Source organism: Arachis ipaensis, chromosome B1 (assembly GCF_059453495.1).
Source record: "Arachis ipaensis isolate K30076 ecotype BB chromosome B1, ASM5945349v1, whole genome shotgun sequence".
In the NCBI taxonomy this organism is placed as follows: domain Eukaryota; kingdom Viridiplantae; phylum Streptophyta; class Magnoliopsida; order Fabales; family Fabaceae; genus Arachis; species Arachis ipaensis.
Genome location: NC_142436.1, coordinates 92,838,867 through 92,853,215, shown reverse-complemented (window position 1 = coordinate 92,853,215; position 14,349 = coordinate 92,838,867).

The window sequence follows — 14,349 nt, the reverse complement described above, 5'->3', positions numbered from 1 at the left end:
GGACTGAGTTCAGCAGTTGCTGTTTTAACCTCTTCTTTCATGGAAGGGTCACTGCTTAGGTACAGATGCTGATTCCTGGCAACTGTATCAGTGAGCTCTTGAGCCTCTTCAATTGTCTTTCTCATGTGGATAGATCCACCAGCTGAGTAACCAAGAGACAACTGAGCTCCTTCTGCAAGCCCATAATAGAAGATGTCTAACTGAACCCACTCTGAAAACATTTCAGAGGGGCATTTTCCTAGCATCTCTCTGTATCTCTCCCAGGCATCATAAAGAGATTCATTATCTCCTTATTTAAAGCCTTGGATGTCCAGCCTTAGCTGTGTCATCCGTTTTGGGGGAAAGTATTGATTATGGAATTTTTCTGTCAGCTGTTTCCATGTCCTTATGCTGGCCTTAGGTTGGTTATTCAACCACCTCTTAGCTTGATCTTTTACAGCAAATGGAAACAGTAATAGTCTGTAGACATCCTGATCTATTTCTTTATCATGTACTGTGTCAGCAATCTGTAGAAACTGTGCCAGAAACTCTGTACGTTCTTCCTATGAAAGACCGGAATACTGGCAACTTTACTGCACCATGATAATGAGCTGAGGATTCAACTCAAAGCTACTGGCTCCAATGGAGGGTATGCATATACTACTCCCATATGAAGCAGTAGAGGGGTTAGAATATGACCCCAGAGTCCTCCTGGACTGTTTATTTCCACTTAGGTCCATGATGGAGAAAGGGAGATGATATAAAAATTATTTTTATTTATTTATTTATTTATTTATTTCGAAATCAAAATAAATCAAAATAAAATAAATAAAAATGAGTGAAAGATTTTCGAAAAAGTGAGGAGAGAGAAAGTGGTTAGGAGATTTTGAAAAGGATATGATGAATTTTGAAAAAGGTTTTAGATTTTTAAATAAAAATCTGAATTTTAGAAATAGATTTCGAAAAAGATGCTTTAAAATAGAGAGAAAAGATATTTTTGAATTTTAAGAAGAGAGAGAAAAACAATAAGATAGCACAAGATTTAAAATTTTTAGATCTAATGCTCCTTGTTTTCGAAAATTTTTGGAGGAAAAACACCAAGGAACACCAAACTTAAAAATTTTAAGATCAAGACACAAGGAAAACTCAAGAACACTTTGAAGATTCACAAGACAAAAAAACACAAAGGAAGAACACCAAACTTAAAATTTTTAGAGAACCAGAATAAATTTTCGAAAATTTTAAGGAAAATCAACAAGAAAACACCAAACTTAAAGTTTGGCACAGGATTTAATAGAGAAATTATTTTTGAAAACTATTTTAAAAAGAAAATAAGGATTCTAAAATTTTAACACGACAATAATAAGAGACTCTAAACAAAAAAAAAAAAGAAATTTTTCCTAATCTAAGCAACAAAATAAACCGTCAGTTGTTCAAACACGAATAATCCCCGGTAACGGCGCCAAAAACTTGGTGCACGAATTGTGAATCACACTTTTCACAACGCGTACCACTAACCAGCAAGTGCACTTGGAGGGTCGAATCCCACGGAGATTGTTGGTTTGAAGCAATCTATGGTTATCTTGTAATTCTTAGTCAGGAAGTCAATTATATTTATCAGTTGAATTGCGAATAAACAAGAGAGCATGGATTAAAGGTTACTTGTTGTGCAGTAATGGAGAATATGTTGGAGTTTTGGAGATGATTTGTGTTCTGAATCTCTGCTTTCCTCTGTCTTCTGATTCAAGCATGCACGTCCTCCTATGGCAAGCTGTGTGTTGGTGGATCACCGTTGTCAATGGCTACCATCCATCATTCTAGTGAAAATGGTCCGGGTGCGCTGTCACCGCACGGCTAATCATCTGCAGGTTCTCAATCGTACCGGAATAGGATTTACTATCCTTTTGCGTCTGTTACTACGCCCAGCACTCACGAGTTTGAAGCACGTCACAGTCATTCAGTCCCAGAGTCCTACTCGGAATACCACAGACAAGGTTTAGACTTTCCGGACTCTCATGAATGCCGCCATCAATCTAGCTTATACCACGAAGATTCTGGTTAAGAGATCTAAGAGATACTCATTCAATCTAAGGTAGAACGGAAGTGGTTGTCAGGCACGCGTTCATAGGGAATGATGATGATTGTCACGTTCATCACATTCAGGTTGAAGTGCGAATGAATATCTTAGATAGGAATACGCATGTTGAATAGAAAACAGAAATACTTGCATTAATTCATCGAGGCACAGCAGAGCTCCTCACCCCCCACAATGGAGTTTAGAGACTCATGCCGTCAAGGAGTACAAAGTTCAGATCTAAAATGTTATCAGATACAAAATAAGTCTCTAAAAGTTGTTTAAATACTAAACTAGTAGCCTAGGTTTACAGAAAATGAGTAAACTATAGCAGATGGTATAGAGATCCACTTCTGGGGCCCACTTGGTGTGTGCTGGGGCTGAGATTTAAGCAATTCACGTGCATAAGGCCATTTTGGGCGTTCAACGCCAGGTTTAGATCCATTTCTGGCGTTGAACTCCAACTTTTAATCCTTTTCTGGCGCTGGACGCCAGAATTGGGCAGAGAACTGGCGTTGAACGCCAGTTTACGACGTCTATCCTTGAGCAAAGTATGGACTATTATATATTGCTGAAAAGCCCTGGATGTCTACTTTCCAACACAATTGGAAGCACGCCATGTCGAGTTCTGTAGCTCCAGAAAATCTACTTTGAGTGCAGGGAGGTCAGAATCCAATAGCATCAGTAGTCCTTTTTCAGCCTGAATCAGATTTTTGCTCAGCTCCCTCAATTTCAGCCAGAAAAATACCTGAAATTATAGAAAAACACACAACTCATAGTAAAGTCCAGAAATATGAATTTTTCCTAAAAACTAATGAAAATAAATTAAAAACTAACTAAAACATACTAAAAGCTATATGAAATTAACCCCAAAAAGCGTATAAAATATCCGCTCATCACATGCATTCGTTGAACGGTTATTGGAATGCCCTCTTTTATCCACACGGGGTCCTCATCTTCAAACACCACCCCAGCTTTCTTACACAGTCGGTAAATAGTGCTGGGGTAACCTAACGTTCCTCTTGAGTCGCTTTTCTCTGCCATTTTTCTAATGCCTTCTGCTATGAGCTCATGAACCTTGATTTCTCCTCCTTTGAGTATACAGTGTACCAGTGTGGCTCTCTTGAGATTCACCTCCGAGTTGTTTGCTGCTGGGAGGATGGACCTCCTTACAATCTTAAACCACCCCTTTGCTTTCGGAGTAAGATCTGCTCTCTTGATGAACCTTGGTCTCCTATCTGCATATCTTTCCCAGTCAACTCCTGGTACACAAATGTCTCGCACAATCTGATCATGATTAGGGTTGTTGTCCATCCTTGAATGATAACTATCTTCTTCAAACGGTATGGACCGCAGTTTTAATGCCTTCATGACACTCACTGGGCCAAAATCCACAATCTTTTCTATCACAAAGCTTGTATATGACTCATCTGCCTTATCATAATGGACCGCATTTGCATAAAACTCTCTTATAAGATTTGCATTCACCTTAACGACCGGATCAGTGAGGAGCTCCCATCTTCTCTTTTCTACCTTCATTGTAATTTCGGGACACTCAGTTTTCCTAACTTGAAATCCTAGCTCATAAATGATCTCCTTATCAACCATCCACCCGTATTGCAATGCATGATGCAAGCTTCTGAATTTCTTTTCATCATACGGGTGTTGCTCCATAGGTTCCTTCCCCTTCCTTCTTTTAGAGCTTGAAGATGCCATGATTGAGGGTTAATGTATGGAGTTAGCAAGGGTGTAGAGCCTTTTGGTTGTTTAGGGTTGAGTGCAATGAAGGTGGTGAGGGAGAATGTGTTTAAATGGTTAGGAAATGCTTTGCTCCGAAATGAATAAGTGTGAAGAGTGGGTGTGGAGTGTGGAGCTAGGGTACGGATCAAGGATCACTTTTATAGAAAGGTTGTGAGTGAATGGAGGGTGTGGATTGATGGAGTAGTTGTTTGATGGACGGTTGGGGTTGTGCATGTAGAAAGGACAAGGATCATCACTTTATGATGGAGATTGCTCGGTCTTCAAGGGTCCCATTTTTTTAATGTTGCATGGCAACATTTTCCAATGACTCCCCTTTTTAGAACAAGTGTATAGTCCTTCCTTTTGTGGTGTCCGAACCTTCTTCCTTTAATTGTCCAATCTATCTCCTTCAATTCTCCTTTCCTTTCCCTATAAGGATCAAATAAGAAAAGTAAGAAATATCATAAAAAAAATCAATTTATATTTTACGGCTAGAATAATAAAGAGAAGAAAAGATTAGATTGTTTATTCATGAACTCCAACTAACTAACTAACTGTGTATCCTTATATGCATTTTGGTGGCACCATGGGGTGACACCAAACTTAGTTTGAAGCACTGTGATGAACAGTTCTGTTCAAAGCTCCAAAACTAGCATGCTCTCTGTTGCATTCATGCTTTCTTGGTACGCTTTGAACACCAAACTTGTTCTTCACTATATACTGCAATATAAGGACGTCACCAAGTTTGGGTTGGAATTTATGAATATTGATTTATTCACTAGTAAAAGCTAATAAAACATGGGTTACCTCCCATGAAGCGCTTCTTTAGCGTCCCTAGCTTGACGTTTCTCCTTCATCAGGGAGGTTGATAATGCTTCAAGTCCTCCTCTCTTGCCTTGGACTTATATCCATTGGTTGTGACAATGATCTCTACATGTTCCAAGGAGAGGACTCTGTTAATAGTGAAGACCTTAGGTAACTGAGATGGTACAGTAGGGAGATTAGGGGGGATATCTGGAATGTAAGCTGAGATCACTTTATCTCCTGGAGAGAAGTCTTCCGTAGGGATCTTCTTGTTCCTCCACCCCCTTGGTACCTTCTTCTTCGTCTCTTTTGATGCTTCCCTGCTCTTGGCGACTTCTTCTTCTAAGTGAATTTTGTTGTTGTCTTCACATGCCTCTGGTGGTTTAGATTCCTCCAACTTCTCCTTGAGCTGTGACGATCGCTGTTTGCCTCGTTCATCATTCAGTGGGGTTCTCGGATGTGTTGGTGGTGCCTCAGTGCTTGTTTCCTCTGTCAGCATCTCATTATGATCATTGCTTGGTTCTTTATTTTCTTGGTCAGCTTCTTGGGAGAGTTTGAAGACATTGAAGCTGAGTTGTTCATCATGGATCCTCAATATTAGCTCCCCTCGCTCCACATCTATGAGTGCTCTAGCTGTAGCTAGAAATGGTCTTCCCAATATGATTGGGTGAGTGTGACTCTCTTCCATGTCCAAGATGACAAAGTCTGTGGGAAGAAAGTATTTCCCCACCTTTAATAACACGTTTTCCACCACTCCTTTTGCTTGTTTTTGAGTTTTGTCAGCCAGCCTGATGACTACATCTGTGGGCAATATCTCATTGATTTGCAGCCTCTTTACTAGGGATGAGGGCATTAAATTGATGCTTGCTCCCAAATCGCATAGTGCCCTATCAAACACTGTTTCCCCTATGGCACAGGGGACATGAAAACTCCCTGGATCTTTTCTTTTCGTTGGTAACTGCGGTTGAATGAGGGCACTGCACTCCTTGTTCATTACTATTGTTTGCCCTCCCTTGAGTGAGCTTTTCCTGGGAAGCAACTCCTTCATGTACTTGATGAATGCAGGCATTTGTTGGATAGTCTTGATGAATGGTATGTTCACATGCAGAGATGCAAATAAGTCAAGAAATCTTGAGTATATTCTCCTTTCTACAGCACCCTTGAGCAGTTGTGGAAAAGGTGCATAGAGTCTCAGCAACTCCTGTTTTGAGATTTCTGGTTGTTGGTAATCTTTTTCCACCTCCTCTACTGAGGTATCTTCAGGTCGTTCTGACAGCTTGCTTCGCTTATCCTTAATCTCCTTATCACTTATAGTGACCATCTTGCAATCTTCCTGATGACAAGTCATCTTAGCCTAGTTTCACTAGCCTTTTTCTTTTATTTTCAATTGATTTATGCACTTTCTTGAGCCATAAGCAAGCCAATTGGGTATATTTTCATGCTTCCTTTGATTTAATCAACCATAGATGAATTAATGCAATTTCATGAGGTTTTATGCTATAATTGTCACATATTATGAAAGAATGAATATCTCATGATTTTGAGCATAGCTTTGATGTGTTTGGTTTATTAATGATAGGTGAAGAAAGCTTGGAGAAAGGTTGAAGCAAGAAGGAATGGCTAGGAGGAAGAGAGGACAAAAGGTTTGAGCAAAAGTTTGCCTCAAACTTTAGCTCAAACTTTTGGAATAAGTGAAAATGAACCAGGGAGCAAAAAGCTTGACCAAAAGTTTGCCTCAAACTTTTGTGCAAACTTTTGGGCAAAAAGCTGGACCAAAAGTTTGCCTCAAACTTTTTGGCAAACTTTTGGCATCACAAATCAACACCCTGGAGAGCAAAAGTTTGCGCCAACGTTTGCCTCAAACTTTTTGGCAAACGTTGGCGCATGAACAACACACCCTGGAGAGCAAAAGTTTGTGCCAACGTTTGCCTCTAACTTTTTGGCAAACGTTGGCGCCATGAGTGTGCAAGGGGAGGCCAACGTTTGAGCAAAAGTTTGACCCCAAACTTTTGCCTAAACGTTGGTATCAGCAAAATGGGGTGGCTGATGTGAAAAGTTGGAGTAAAAGTTTGCCTCAAACTTTTACTCAAACTTTTACTCAAGCTTACATGATTCCAAACCCGGTTCATTTCGGTTATTCTCCAAACTCCAAGAGCAATCAACCAAGGCCTCTATCAACCCAATTCCATCAAGAGCAAAGGCCTAATTGAAGGCTTGAAGACCATTTGATGAAAGTGTATAAATAGCATAGGATTTAAGTTTTTAGGGGAGCTTTCCTTTTAGTTTTCATAGAGAGTTTTCGGGGAGCTTTTGGTGTGGAGTGAATTTTAATTTCTAAGTCTCGGGGAAGGAGAATTGAATTCCCTTCCTCTTAGTTTTCTTGCTTTCAATTTCAATTACAATTGTCTTGGATCTTGGGTTGGAGAATTGAAGGAATTCTGTTTCAATCTCATCCTAAGATCTCTCTGTTTGATTTTACTGCACAATTGAATTTCCATTTCTATTAATTGCTTCTGTTTCTACTCTTTCTGCACTTTACATTTCTTGAATTTCTTTGCAATTGCTCTTGTTGGATCTAGGAAGGCATTGAGATCTAGACTTGGTTATCTAGTCTCTTGGGTCCTGAGATCTGAATTATCATTTTACATTCTCTGTTTACTGCTTTCAAGCTCATTTACATTTCTGTTTCAAGATCCGGTTCAGTCCAATTCATCTTCCACTCTTATGTTTGTTGAATTTTACTTTGCCTTGTTTAATTTCTGCAAATCCAATTCCCAATTCCCTTTACAATTCAAGCCATTTACATTTCTTGCACTTTAAGATTCTGCAATTTACATTTCTTGCGTTCTAAGTTTCTGCCATTTAATTTCTTGTTCTTTAAGATTCAGCACTTTAAATTTCAGTTCTCTTTAATTTCATGAAATTTACCCATTCCCTTTACTTTCTATGCAATTTAAATTCTACAAATCACAAATCTCTCAACCAAATCTTGATTCGCTTGACTAAATCAACCACTAAACTAAAATTGCTCAATCCTTCAATCCCTGTGGGATCGACCTCACTCCCATGAGTTATTATTACTTGATGCGACCCGGTGCACTTGCCGGTTAGATTTATGTGTTTGGAATTCGTTTTCCAAAAATACACCATTAAGTTTTTGGCGCCGTTGCCGGGGATTGATTAGATTGACAATGATTAAGTGAAGTGGAGATCTAGATCAAGCACTTTTTCTTTTCTGTTTCTTTAACTTTTGACTAACACGCTAACTGTTTGAATTTTTGCCTAAGCTAACTAATATCTCACTTCAGCCATGGATTGAAGTGTTATTGCTTTTCTGGTATTGTGTGATTCTTGTGTTTTGCTTGTATATCAGATACAAGAAGAGAGATCCCTACCTTTCATGAAACTGATGAAAGAATCCTCCGAAGGCTAAGAAGAGAAGCAAGAGAAAAAAATGTTGCTGGAGAGGAAGAATCAGATGAAGAATATCATGAATCAGAGGAACACTCAACAAATCCAACAAATCCACCAGTGAGAATGGCCAACAACAATGGTCAACCCCAGAGGAGAGTCTTGGCTTCATATACATTTGCTAATCCAAGGCATTGTGGGAGTAGCATCCTTACCCCAAATGTCGATGCAAATAACTTTGAATTGAAGCCCCAACTCATCACCTTGGTGCAGAACAACTGTTCTTATGGAGGAGGCCCCTTGGAAGATCCAAACCAGCACCTATCCACCTTCCTGAGGATATGTAACACAGTGAAGACCAATGGTGTACATCCTGACAGTTACAAATTATTGTTATTTCCATTTTCCCTGAGGGACAAAGCTACTCAATGGTTGGAGTCATTTCCAAGAGAAAGCATCAACAATTGGGAGGATCTAGTGAGAAAGTTCTTAGCAAAGTTTTATCCTCCTCAAAGGATCATCAGGCTCAAAACAGAGATTCAAACATTTACTCAGATGGATGGAGAGTCATTGTATGAAGCATGGGAGAGATACAAAGCTTTACTCAGGAAGTGTCCACCAGAGATGTTTAATGAATGGGATAAACTCCAAAATTTCTATGAAGGACTGACAATGAAAGCTCAAGAGGCACTTGACTATTCAGCAGGAGGCTCAATGCAACTCATGAAGACAGCTGAAGAAGCTTAGAACCTCATTGACATGGTGGCTAACAACCAATATTTCTTTGGCCATCAGAGACAACGCCAACCATCACTAAGGAAAGGAGTGTTAGAAATGGAAGGGGTGGACACCATCCTAGCTCAAAACAAGAAAATGCAGCAGCAGATTCAAGAACAATTTGAGCAGATGGCTAAGAAGATTGATAGTTTACAAGTTGCAGCAGTGAATACAAGCCAACCATCAACCACATGGGGACAAAATGAAGAAAACCAAGAAAATCAGCAGCAGGAACAACCTCAATATGTGCACAACCAAGGCTCAGGCCAAAATGAGGTTTATGGTGACACCTACAATCCATCCTGGAAGAACCATCCAAATCTCAGATGGGGAGATAACCACACCCACAGCCAGCAACCGTGGCAGAAAAACTCAAACCAAAACAACTCAAGAAACACAACTTACTCAAACCACGACCAGCAAAACGCTAATAATAATCAATACAAGAAACCACAAAATACATATCAACCACCCCACCACAATCCACAAACTCATCAAAATAGCATTTCCGCACCAACATCTAACCCCTAAAACTACCACACTACCCCTACAAATAACTTCCAGCAACCACATTCCACCCCCATCATACCACTAATAGACCATCATGAAAGTAGAATTTCAAGTCTTGAGGCAGCCATACAAGCAATTGCTCAGTCCACTCAAAGCTTGGTCAAAATGCAAGAGAGAAATGAAGCTACCATGAAGAGCCTTGAACGACAAGTGGGACAATTGGCCAAACAAGCTGAACGACCAACCAATGTTCTCCCAAGTGATACAATCTCCAATCCAAAGGACAAAGGAAAAGCTACAAAGTGGGAGGAGTGCAAAGCAATCATAGTGGGAAGTGAAAAGACTAGGGAGGAGGAAGCCATCAATCAAGAAGAACACAACAGAGAAGTTCCACAAGAAGAGACAGAAGAGAGAAGTGAAGAGGAGAGAAAGACCAAGAATGCAAAAAGCTCAAAGAAAGATGTGGACATCCTTGAAACACAGCTACAAGAGAAGAAGGAAGGGGTGAAGCCAGATGTCCCCAAACTTCCGTACCCTCAGAGGTTCAAAAAAGAAAACGAGGATAAGCAATACTCAAAATTCCTGGATATATTCAAGACTCTCAGCATCAATATTCCTTTCTTAGAAGCACTTGAACAGATGCCATTATATGCCAAATTTATGAAAGAAGTACTCACAAAGAAAAGATCCCTGAAGGAAGGACAGATTATTGAGATGACAAAGGAATGTAGTGCTATCCTCCAAAGAGAGTTGCCAGAGAAGAAAGATGATCCTGGGAGTTTTTACATACCTTGCACCATAGGAAACATAACAATTGAGAAGTCATTTTGTGACCTCGGTGCAGGTATAAACTTGATGCCTTTGTCTCTAATGAGGAAACTTCAAATTTCTGAGCTGAAGTCCACACGAATAGTTCTCCAAATGGCTGACAAATCCATTAAGCAAGCACTGGGAGTTGTGGAGAATGTGTTGGTAAAAGTGAGAAAATTCTTTCTCCCAGCTGATTTTGTCATCCTGGATATGGATGAAGACCCTAACACTCCCATCATCCTGGGGAGGCCTTTCCTGGCTACGGGCAGAGCATTGATAGATGTTGAAAAAGGAGAATTGTTGTTAAGAGTGCATGATGAGCACCTAGCATTCTATGTTTTTAAAATCCTGCATGAGCCTACTCAAGAAGAAGATTGTATGAAGGATAAGGCCAAGGATCAAAGCTTGAAGGAGGCATTCAATGAGTTAACTCCAAGACTTCTACATCCATGCTTGAAAGAAGTAGAGATGGTACAACAGACCAAAGAAATCAAGGAGGAACTGGATCCAAAACCCCCAGATGAGAACCTCAACATTCCAGATAAAGAACCACCAAGGCATGAATCATCTCTTAAGAAAGAAGAGAAGAAGAAGAGGCCAAAAGGGTGGAAAAACAAGAAAATCCCCACTGAAGGCTTTTCACCAGGGGATAAAGTAATGTTAAACACCCAACCAATGAAGGTGTCCCCACAATCATCTGAATACTACACTGTAAACCGGGTCCTTTCACTTGAACACCTAGAGATCATCAAAACGGAGATCGGAAGGAAGTTCACAGTAAGAGGAGAAAAGCTGAGGCACTATGATTTTCAACCCCCATGATCTAAGAGGATCGATGTCAAGCTAGTGACAATAAAAGAGCGCTTGTTGGGAGGCAACCCAACCTGAGGTAGTTTTCTTTTCATAGCCTTTTCAATAAAAATGTTGAATAATTGATATGCATTGCAAGGAGCTAAGTTTGGTGTTGCACACCAAAATAATAGGGAGAATGAAGGATTCTAAGTTTGGTGTTCCACCAAAACCTCATTTAAAAGCACACCTTCACTTCCTGCACAACACTAGCTCCAAGCAATCAAACATGATTAGTCAACCATTTAACTGTTTTTTAGTTTTAACTCCATAACCTTTGGCAAGGACACAAGACATTACATATTGTTAACCTGTTGCATCAGAGGAAGTGGCAAGGAATTAAGTTTGGTGTTCCCATATCAAACTAACTCCAAAAGCCACATTCAATTCATATGTACTAATCAGTCACCTAAGGGCTTGAGAAGCAAGCAACTTTTGAGAATTGTGCAGGGAACTAACCACCAATTGAAGACAGTATGCATAATAACTCAAAAGGGGGCACAACAGAAGGAGGGATAAAAGAACTGCAAACCAATAGGTTGTATCTATACTTAACTTCTGCTGTTGAGAAATGCTTTGATTTATGTCTTGCTAAAGTGTTCATCTAGTACAATTAGAATCAATTTTTTTTGCAATAAATAAGCTAGTCTAAGTGTGTGCTTGTGTGTTTACTTTCACTTAACTAAAAGCATGCTTTGTCCCCTGCATCTTTTTTTTAATAAAAGAAATGTTTGGAATGTGAAGTGAGATAGTTCTTTGTTAGATAGAAGTACAATAAAAGTAAGTGGTGGTATGTATGTGTGATTGTACGATAGCTCACTTTTAGTGAATAAGAGAACTAGGATGTCTCCTTCTAAGTAGAAAGTGGTCTACTGTCTATGAATCTCAATCAAATAAAAGTCCTTGGTTAAAAAGAAAAAAAACAAACAGAGAAAAGAAAAAGCCAAAAATGGGCAATAGAATAAAAGAAAAAAAGAAACAAAGCTAGACACCAATAGCTTGAACCTTAGAATATATGCCTGTGGTGTCTTTGTACTAGGATCTGCTTGGATTATTAAGTTCTTTGGAGTGCATCAACACTTGGTGACTTGGGTTAACTAACCTGGGATCATCAGCTGAAAGTCCACTATCAAGAGCAACCTAACTACAAGGCATTTAGTAACCCAAAGAGGTGCTGGGCATCAATGTTTTAAGAAGGAATGTGAGCCAAGTGTCTATAGTGAATAATGTGTCAAGTATAAAGAAAAGAAAATGAACTTGCTACACATGACACTCAAATAAAGCTTATGAACAAAATAATAGCCAAGGATAAAGGAATAATGAGAGGTCATAGCAGTATGTTACTTGAAGCTTGAAGGAGACTTTCTAGGCTAAAGAGTCAATAAGAAGTGAGTGTTTACATATCCACATAAAACCCCATGAACTACCAATAACACTCTACTAGCATGAACATCCTCTTCCATTTCATTCTTTCTTCTCAATAAATCTTTTCTTGCTTGGGGACAAGCAAGCTTTAGGTTTGGTGTTGTGATGACAAGTCATCTTAGCCTAGTTTCACTAGCCTTTTTCTTTTATTTTCAATTGATTTATGCACTTTCTTGAGCCATAAGCAAGCCAATTGGGTAGATTTTCATGCTTCCTTTGATTTAATCAACCATAGATGAATTAATGCAATTTCATGAGGTTTTATGCTATAATTGTCACATATTATGAAAGAATGAATATCTCATGATTTTGAGCATAGCTTTGATGTGTTTGGTTTATTAATGATAGGTGAAGAACGCTTGGAGAAAGTTTGAAGCAAGAAGGACTGGCTAGGAGGAAGAGAGGACAAAAAGTTTGAGCAAAAGTTTGCCTCAAACTTTAGCTCAAACTTTTGGAATAAGTGAAAACGAACCAGGGAGCAAAAAGCTTGACCAAAAGTTTGCCTCAAACTTTTGTACAAACTTTTGGGCAAAAAGCTTGAGCAAAAGTTTGCCTCAAACTTTTGTGCAAACTTTTGGGCAAAAAGCTGGACCAAAAGTTTGCCTCAAACTTTTGTGCAAACTTTTGGGCAAAAAGCTTGAGCAAAAGTTTGCCTCAAACTTTTTGGCAAACTTTTGGCATCACAAATCAACACCCTGGAGAGCAAAAGTTTGTGCCAACGTTTGCCTCAAACTTTTTGGCAAACGTTGGCACATGAACAACACACCCTGGAGAGCAAAAGTTTGTGCCAACGTTTGCCTCTAACTTTTTGGCAAACGTTGGCGCCATGAGTGTGCAAGGGGAGGCCAACGTTTGAGCAAAAGTTTGACCCCAAACTTTTGCCCAAACGTTGGTATCAGCAAAATGGGGTGGCTGATGTGAAAAGTTGGAGTAAAAGTTTGCCTCAAACTTTTACTCAAACTTTTACTCAAGCTTACATGATTCCAAACCCGGTTCACTTCGGTTCTTCTCCAAACTCCAAGAGCAATCAACCAAGGCCTCTATCAACCCAATTCCATCAAGAGCAAAACCCCAATTGAAGGCTTGAAGACCATTTGAAGAAAGTGTATAAATAGCATAGGATTTAAGTTTTTAGGGGAGCTTTCCTTTTAGTTTTCATAGAGAGTTTTCGGGGAGCTTTTGGTGTGGAGTGAATTTTAATTTCTAAGTCTCGGGGAAGGAGAATTGAATTCCCTTTCTCTTAGTTTTCTTGCTTTCAATTTCAATTACAATTATCTTGGATCTTGGGTTGGAGAATTGAAGGAATTCTGTTTCAATCTCATCCTAAGATCTCTCTGTTTGATTTTACTGCACAATTGAATTTCCATTTCTATTAATTGCTTCTGTTTCTACTCTTTCTGCACTTTACATTTCTTTAATTTCTTTGCAATTGCTCTTGTTGGATCTAGGAAGGCATTGAGATCTAGACTTGGTTATCTAGTCTCTTGGGTCCTGAGATCTGAATTATCATTTTACATTCTCTGTTTACTGCTTTCAAGCTCATTTACATTTCTGTTTCAAGATCCGGTTCAGTCCAATTCATCGTCCACTCTTATGTTTGTTGAATTTTACTTTTCCTTGTTTAATTTCTGCAAATCCAATTCCCAATTCCCTTTACAATTCAAGCCATTTACATTTCTTGCACTTTAAGATTCTGCAATTTACATTTCTTGCGTTCTAAGTTTCTGCCATTTAATTTCTTGTTCTTTAAGATTCAGCACTTTAAATTTCAGTTCTCTTTAATTTCATGAAATTTACCCATTCCCTTTACTTTCTATGCAATTTAAATTCTGCAAATCACAAATCTCTCAACCAAATCTTGATTCGCTTGACTAAATCAACCACTAAACTAAAATTGCTCAATCCTTCAATCCCTATGGGATCGACCTCACTCCCGTGAGTTATTATTACTTGATGCGACCCGGTGCATT